Source organism: Rattus norvegicus, chromosome 6 (assembly GCF_021556685.1).
Source record: "Rattus norvegicus strain SHRSP/BbbUtx chromosome 6, alternate assembly SHRSP_T2T, whole genome shotgun sequence".
In the NCBI taxonomy this organism is placed as follows: domain Eukaryota; kingdom Metazoa; phylum Chordata; class Mammalia; order Rodentia; family Muridae; genus Rattus; species Rattus norvegicus.
Window position 1 is genome coordinate 73012367 of NC_141539.1, and position 8456 is coordinate 73020822.

At 39.0% G+C, this 8456-nt stretch overlaps 1 pseudogene; it reads left to right on the forward strand.

Moving 5' to 3' along the window:
• Positions 1-5107: 5107 nt before the first annotated feature.
• On the forward strand, positions 5108-6355 carry Phgdh-ps1 (phosphoglycerate dehydrogenase, pseudogene 1; annotated as a pseudogene).
• The last annotated feature ends 2101 nt before the right edge of the window (positions 6356-8456 follow it).

An 8456-nucleotide genomic window follows, 5' to 3' on the forward strand; every position in this document is an offset into this window, starting at 1 on the left:
CTCTTCAGCTCGAAGCAACCCCCTTTGAGGCCTCAGAATGCACAAACCCAGAAGCAGTTTGGGACATGACACTTGTGGTTTCTGCCTGCACCTCTAGCTGACTTGGTCCCCCGGCTCCCTGTACCCAGATCCCACTGGGAGAAAACAGGTCTACCGGAGTGCTGACACACAGGCTTACAGAAGCGTCAAGCTACTGTTAGGGACAGCAAGACCAAATAAAACTAGAAACAACCTGATGGCAAGAGGCAAGCACAGGAACAAAAGCAACAGAAACCAAGACTACTTGGTATCATCAGAGCCCAGTTTTCCTACCAAGGCAAATATTGGACAGCCCAACACACTGGAAAAACAAGATTTGGATTTAAAAATCAGACCCCATAATGATGATAGATGAGTTTAAGAAGGACATAAATAACTCCCGTAATGAAATACAGGACAACATAGGTAAACAAGTAGAAGCCCTTAAAGAGAAAACACAGAAATCCCTTAAAGTATTATAGGAAAACACAACCAAACAGGTGAAGAAATTGAACAAAACCATCCAGGGTTGAAAAATGGAAATAGAAATAATAAAGAAATCACAAAGAGAGACAACACTTGAGATAAAAACCTAGAAAACAAATTAGGACTCATAGACACTATCATCATGAACAATACAAGACATAGAAAAGAGAATCTCAGGGACAGAAGATACCATAGAAAACATGGAGACAACCATCAAAGAAAATGTGAAACACAAAAATCTCCTAACCCTAAGATCCAGAATATCCCAGACACGATTAGAAGATCAAACCTAAGGAAAATAGGTATAGAAGAGAGCAAAGACACCCAACTTAAAGGGCCAGTAAATTTCTTCAACAAAGTTATAAAAGAAAACTTCCCTAACCTAAAGAAGCAGATGTCCATAAACATACAAGAAGCCTAAAGAACTCCAAATAGATTTAACCAAAAAGGAAACTCCTCCTCATCCAATGAGAGTCAAAACACCAAATGCACAAAACAAAGAAAGAATATTAAAAGTAGTAAGGGAAAATGGTCAAGTAATATATACAGGCAGATCTATCAAAATAACACCAGACTTCTCACCAGAGACTATGAAAGCCAGAAGATTCTGGATAGATGTCATACAGACCCTAAGAGAACACAAATGCCAGTCCAGGCTGCTATATCCAGCAAAATTCTCAATCAGCATAGCTGGAGAAACCAAGATATTCCATGATAAAACTAAATTTACACAATATCTTTCAACAAATCCAGCCCTACAAAAGATAATAGATGGGGAGAGCATACATTAGCAGCTTGACAGTACACCTAAAGGCTCTAGAACAAAAAGAAGAAATACTCCCAAGAGGAGTAGAAGGCAGGAAATAATCAAACCAAGTAGAAACAAAAAGACCTATAAAAAGAATCAACAAAACCAGGAGCTGGTTCATTGAGAAAATGAACAAGATAGATAAACCCTTAGCCAGGCTAACCAGAGGACACAGAGAGTACAGCCAAATTAACAAAATCAGAAATGAAAAGAGAGACATAACAACAGAATCTGAAGAAATTCAAAATATCATCAGATCCTATTACAAAAACCTATATTCAACAAAACTGGAAAATCTGGAGGAAATGGACAATTTTCTAGACAGATACCAGGTACCAATGTTAAATTAGAATCAGATAAACCATCTAAACAATCCCTTTAATCTTAAAGAAATAAAAGCAGTTATTAAAATCTACCAATGAAAAAAATTCCCAAATTGGTTTAGTGCAGAATTCTATCAGACCTTCATAAAAGACATAGTACTATTACTGTCCAAACTAATCCACAAGATAGAAATAGGAGGAACACTACCCAATTTGTTCTATGAAGCCACAGTTACACTTATACCTAAACCACAAAAACACCCAACAAAGAAAGAGAATTTGAGACCAATTTCCCTTATGAATACCGATGCTAAAATACTCAATAAAATTCTTGCAAACACATCAAAAAAGCAATCCATCATGATCAAGTAGGCTTCATCCTACTTGATGCAGGGATGGTACAATATATGGAAATATTTCAACTTAAACCACTATGTAAACAAACTCAAAGAAGAAAACCATATGACCATCACAATAGATGCTGAAAAAGCATTTGGAAAAAATTCAACACCCCTTCTTGTTAAAAGTCTTGGATCAGGTACTCAAGGCCCACCCCTAAACATACTAAAAGCAATATACAGCAAACCAGTAGCCGATACCAAACTAAATGGAAAAAGCTTGAAACAATCCCACTAAATACAGGGACTAAACATGGCTACCCACTCTCTCCTTACTTATCCAGTATAGTACTCGAAGTCCTAATCAGAGCAATCAGAAAAAAAAAGGAGGTCAAAGGGTACAAATTGGAAAGGAAGAAGTCAAAATATCACTATTTACAGATATGATAACATACTTAAGTGACCCCAAATTTCCACCAGAAAACTACTAAACCTGATAAACAACTTGAGCAAAATGTCTGGGTATAAAATTAACTCACACAAATCAGTAGCATTTCTCTACTCAAAGGATAAACAGGCTGAGAAAGAAATTAGGGAAATGACACCCTTCAAAATAGTCACAAATGACATAAAATACCTAGGTGTGACTCTAACCAAGCAAGTGAAAGATCTATATGACAAGAACTTCAAGTCTCTGAAGAAAGAAATTGAAGATCTCAGAAGATGGAAAGACCTGCCATGCTCTTGGACTGGCAGGATTAATAGAGTAAAAAGGCCATTTTGCCAAAAGCAATCTACAGATTCAGTGCAATCCCCATCAAAATTCCAACTCAATTCTTCAGAAATTGAGATAGAAATTTCAGAGATAGAAAGAGCAATTTGCAAATTCATTTGAAATAACAAAAAATCCTGGGTAGTGAAAACTATCCTCAACAATAAAAGAACTTCTGGGTCAGTCACCCTCCCTGACCTAAGGCTGTATTACAGAGCAATAGTGATAAAAATCTGTATGGTATTGGTACAGAGACAGGCAGGTAGATCGATGGAATAGAATTGAAGACCCAGAAATGAACCCACACACCTATGGTCATTTGATCTTTGAAAAAGGAGCTAAAACTGTCCTATGGAAAAAAGACAGTATGTTCAAGAAATGGTGCTGGTTCAACTAGGGGTCAGCAGGGAGAAGAATGCAAATTGACCCACTGTTATTGCCCTATACAAACTTAAGTTCAAGTGGATTGAGGACCTACACATAAAACCAGATACGTTCAAACTAATAGAAGAAAAAGTGGAGAAGACTGTCAAACACATGGGTACTGGGGAAAATTTCCTGAACAAAACATCAACGGCTTATGCTTTAAGATCAAGAATCAACAAATGGGACCTCATAAAACTACAAAGCTTCTGTAAGGCAAAGGACCCTGTCATTAGAACAAAATGATAGCAACAGATTGAGAAAAGATCTTTACCAATCTTGTTTCTGATAGAGGGCTAATATCCAAAATATACAAAGAAGTCAAGAAGTTAGACTCAAGAGAGCCAAATAACCCTATTAAAATGTGGGGTACAAAGCCAAACAAAGAACTCTCAGCTGAGGAATATCAGCTAAAAGCAACTAAAGAAATGTTCGACATCCTTAGTCATCAGGGAAATGCAAATCAAAACAACCCTGAGATTTCACCTCATACCAATCAGAATGGCTAAGATCAAAAACTCAGGTGATAACAGATGCTGGCAAGGATGTGGAGAAAGAGGAACACTCCTCCATTGTTGGTGGGATTGCAACCTGGTACAATTTCCTGATCTCTGGAAATCAGTCTGGAGGTTGCACAGAAAATTGGACATTCCACTACCTGAAGACACAGCTATACCACTCCTGGGCATATACCCAAAAGATGCTCCAACATACAACAATGACACATGCTCCACTATATTCCTAGCAGCCTTTAACTAGAAAGAAACTGGAAAGAACCCAGATGCCCTTCAACAGAGGAATGGATACAGAAAATGTGGTACATCTACACAATGGAGTACTACTCAGCTATCAAAAACAATGAATCATGAAGTTTATAGGCAAAGGGATGAAAGTAAAAAATATCATCCTGAGTGAGGTAACCCAATCACAAAAATACACACATGATATGCACTCACTGATTAGTGAATATTAGCCCCAAAGCTCAAATTACTCAAGATACAATCCACAAACCACATAAAGCTCATGAAGAAGGAAGACCAAAGTGTGGATGCTTCTTCAGTCCTTCTTAAAAGGGGGAACAAAAATATTCATAGGAGGAGATATGATGAAAAAGTTTGGAGCAGAGACTAAAGGAATGGCCATTTAGAGCCTGCCCCACCTGGGCATCCAGCCTATGTATATATATATATATATATATATCCACCAAAACTAGACAATATTGATGAAGCTAAGAAGTGCATGCTGACAAGAGCCTGATATAGCTGTCTCCTGAGAGGCTCTGCCAGAGTGTGACAAATACATTCCCAGTTGGAGGAGTTAGAGAAAAGATTGAAGGAGCTGATGGGGCTTGCAACTGCATAAGAACAACAATACCAATCAACCAGAGCTCCCAGGGTCTAAACCACCACCCAAAGAGTACACATGGACTGACCCATGGCTCCAGATGCATATGTAGCAGAAGATGGCCTTGTTGGACACCAATGGGAGGAGAAGCCTTAGACCTGCCATGGCTGAACGCCTCAGTGTAGGAGAATGTCAGGTCAGGGAGGCAGGAAGACCAGGGAACACCCTTATAGAAGAAGAGGGAGGGGGATAGGATAGAGGGCTTATGGAAAGGAAACCAGGAAAGGGAATAATATTTGAAATGCACATTAAAAATATCAAGTAAATAAAGAAGTCAGAGAAGAAAGAGATACAGACAGACAGAGAGAGAGAGAGAGAGAGAGAGAGAGAGAGAGAGAAATATCTCTCTGTGATTTCATCACTGTCCACAGTCCTGTTCTGCCTCTATCACAGGCTTGCTGAATGGTGCTAGTGAACTGTGCTTGTCATGCGCAGATCTCAAGGTTCCCACAGACCACCAAAATTTACTGGGAATCCAACTTATATGCAAAATTCAAGCTCACACTTGGACCCTCTAACCCCTCCAATACAGGGGATGGGTGTGGAAGGTCCTGAGCTGGTGAAGCCTTGTCTTTTTATCAGTTACTGTGGGGTAAGAGGCTTTCCATCTTAGCGGCTATATGATTGGTTGACATTTAAAATTGCTGCTTGGCACATTTCTATTGGCTAGTGATGATTTCAGCTTGGTGTGAACATTGGTTTCTTGCTTAAGCAATCTATTTTAAGGACATCTGGAACATTAGGTGCTTTCCTTATAAGAGTAATTGGCTGTCACTAGGAATGGAGTGGCTGTTGCTAGGGATGTCTCAGTTCCAGGAACAAGTTGAGATTTTTTTCAGTAACTGAGTTCAGTCTAGGGGCAAGTTAACATAAAATGGAGTCTAAAAGTAAAATGGGGTTTGCAATTTAAATAGGGCCCTTCAATAGGGCACAAGAGGAACTTTGGATGAAAGTGCCCTGCTCTGTGCCTTGCAGTCTGTTCAGTGTACTGGTGCCAGAATGGATGTGATCACAAAATAGTCATCATGGACCATAGCCTTAATGGACCATCACATTGTCCCAACCTTGGTGCCAGCACCAAGAAGGCCCAGAGCTACTGTGGGAAGGAAATCAATGTCCAGTTTGTGGATATAGTGAAGGGGAAATCTCTAACAGATGTTGTAAACACCCAGGCCTTTACTAGTGCCTTCTCTCCACACACCAAGCCTTGGACTGCTCTGACTGAAGCATTGGACACACAGATGCTTGCCTAAACTGGGTCACACAAGAAACGTCTCTGAAGAATGGTGGGGCCTGACTGAACCCTGAAGTCTTTATCAAACTTCTTACAGAATTGTCAAGACAGGCAGACTTGGTGAATGCTACACTTCTAGTGAAGAGGCTGGCCTCAGTATCACCACCTACCACAGCTCTGTGGTCCGAGGAGAGCAGGGCAGCAAAGAATGCCTCCAGACTGTGGTCCTGGCAGGTGTCCCCTATCAAGCTGTGGGTTTGGTCCACAGCAATGTTGCACATGCTCAGTGGAACTATCTTCAGGCCAGAGGTACCACTATGCAGGAGCCAGCCTCTGTTCTTCTTCCAGGCTTAGCCCTCTAACCCTGTAACGCTGCCAATGATGATTGGCCTCATGGCATAAATAGGTATTGAATGCCTGTCCATCAAAACTCTAAGGTATGTGGTGGAGATTCCTGGCACATCATGGGTCTCTCCTCCCTGCTGCTGCCCAGCATGGAAGCATGAAAGCAGCACATGCGTGTCTGGGGCCTTCTAGTTCTGCTTCTGACCCTGGGACTCAGTGGCCCCAGTACTTTAGGCTCTTCTGAAGAAACACCTCACTCACTGTGATCTATAGAGAGAGGATATCCACATTCCTGGGATAGAACCTGGGCATCTTCCTAAAATAGCATCTAGTAAAGAATCTCTTGAATAAAAAACAATGTATGGACAAAGGGGTATACTTCGTGACACACCGTGACATGCTGAATCTTCTAGGATGAGATTTTTTTCATTTGTATTCTGTATTTCCTTTTGCCAGGAATGTCGCAAGGGCAGAGGGCAGATACAAAGGAATGGGGACATGAGAGGGAATGGAGAACATGATGTGAAATTTATAAGGAATCATAAAGGTCTTTTTTAATGTATAACTCCCAGTTATTTTTGTGGCAAACATTAACCACACTGACTAATCTATGGAATGTAATGCAGACATGTCTAAAATACCTAATTCCTTTGTTACTTCACTGTATATTTTAGATATGTAATAATAGCACAATAAGGTAGAGGTAACCCAAAGCTGGGTAGATTTTAAACAACCACAATTTACCACACCCTTTAGGGAAATATAAGTAAATGCATTGAAGTATTCAAAATTTCTCACAACTATAATTTAAACAAAAATTTAAATTGATTTGAATACTAACTGGTTTTAAATCAACAGCCTGCTCCAAAATGTTAATATCCTTCACTAAGTCACAGGATGTTACTAAAAGCCTTCAAAGTATTATTTCATAGAAATGTTGCAATTATAATTTAGTCTACATTGATGAGTAAAAGATAAAGGACAAAATTGATTAATTGAAATAATAAAGGGTAAAAACATTGATGACATGTATTAGTCAGTGTTCTCTATAATGAAAAGACACACACACACACACACACACACACACAAACACACACAATTAATTAAAGTGACTTACAGGCTGTGGTCCAGATTCTTCAACAATTCTGTAGATGTTTCAGTACTCTTAATCTGGTCTGTGGTTCCAGGGAAATTCTAGAGAGCCACCGATCTTCAGTCTACATTGGAATGCTGAAGACATAGTTCTAACAGCAGTGAAGGAATAGATCAACAACAGGATAGATGAATCCACTAGTAAAAATAAGAACAAGCAGACAAAAGGCAAAAGCTTCTTCCTTCAATATCTTTTTATGTGGGATGCCCCTTGAAGGATTGGATCTTCCTACCTCAAATGATGTAATCACAATAATCCTTTACAGGCAGGCCCTGCTCCTTGACTTTTACTAGATTTCAGATGTAGTCAAGTTCACAACCAGGATTAGCCATAAAAGAGATCTAAAATATTTAAAATGTAAAGGGCATTGTTGATTTGAGATTATCCATGTTGACAGGCAAAGTAACAGGAGATAGATAGCTGAGTTTCGGCTAAATACATTGAATGTCAACATTCTTTTTAAAAAAGTACTAATATGACAAACACAATTAAGTTTCCTTTTAGATATGAAACTTTTGACTAATTCATCTAACAATAACTGATGAAGTGAAAATTCAGTAAAGCAAACATACAGCAACTGTAGTACAACTGTGCCTTTCCTGCTTATCAAAGAGCCTAATGAAAGAATCGAAAAGCACTCATTTGCTCTAAAATGCATGAAAAAAGCATTAGATACTTTATCTAGCAAATATAATCTTTTAAGTAAAAGAGGTTACCTGGTAAATTTTATTTTGAATACTTAAGGAATAACATAACCACACATGGCAGCATACTTGAAGAGTACATGAGAAATTAATATCAAAATAAAGAGTCAATGACAATGAACATTCTCATCTGTCAAATGATTTTACAAGGCCCAACACAAACCAAATTTAGAACTAAAACTAAACTTCCATCACTTATGTCTGCTTTGCTCTTGAGAATAAATTTGAGTTAGACTGGAAGATATCTCAAATGTGGTGGTGTTAAGCTAGGTTCTCATTATGCTGCTGAGACTGACTGCCAATTCTTCAGCTCCAGGGACCCTTCTACCACAGACTCCATGCTAACTAGAGTCACAAGTGCCTAGCATCATGTTCAACTGAGCCTGAATTTTAACTAGAAGATATACACAAAGATGTTAAAAAATGAAGCTCACTGTCAGGTAATTGT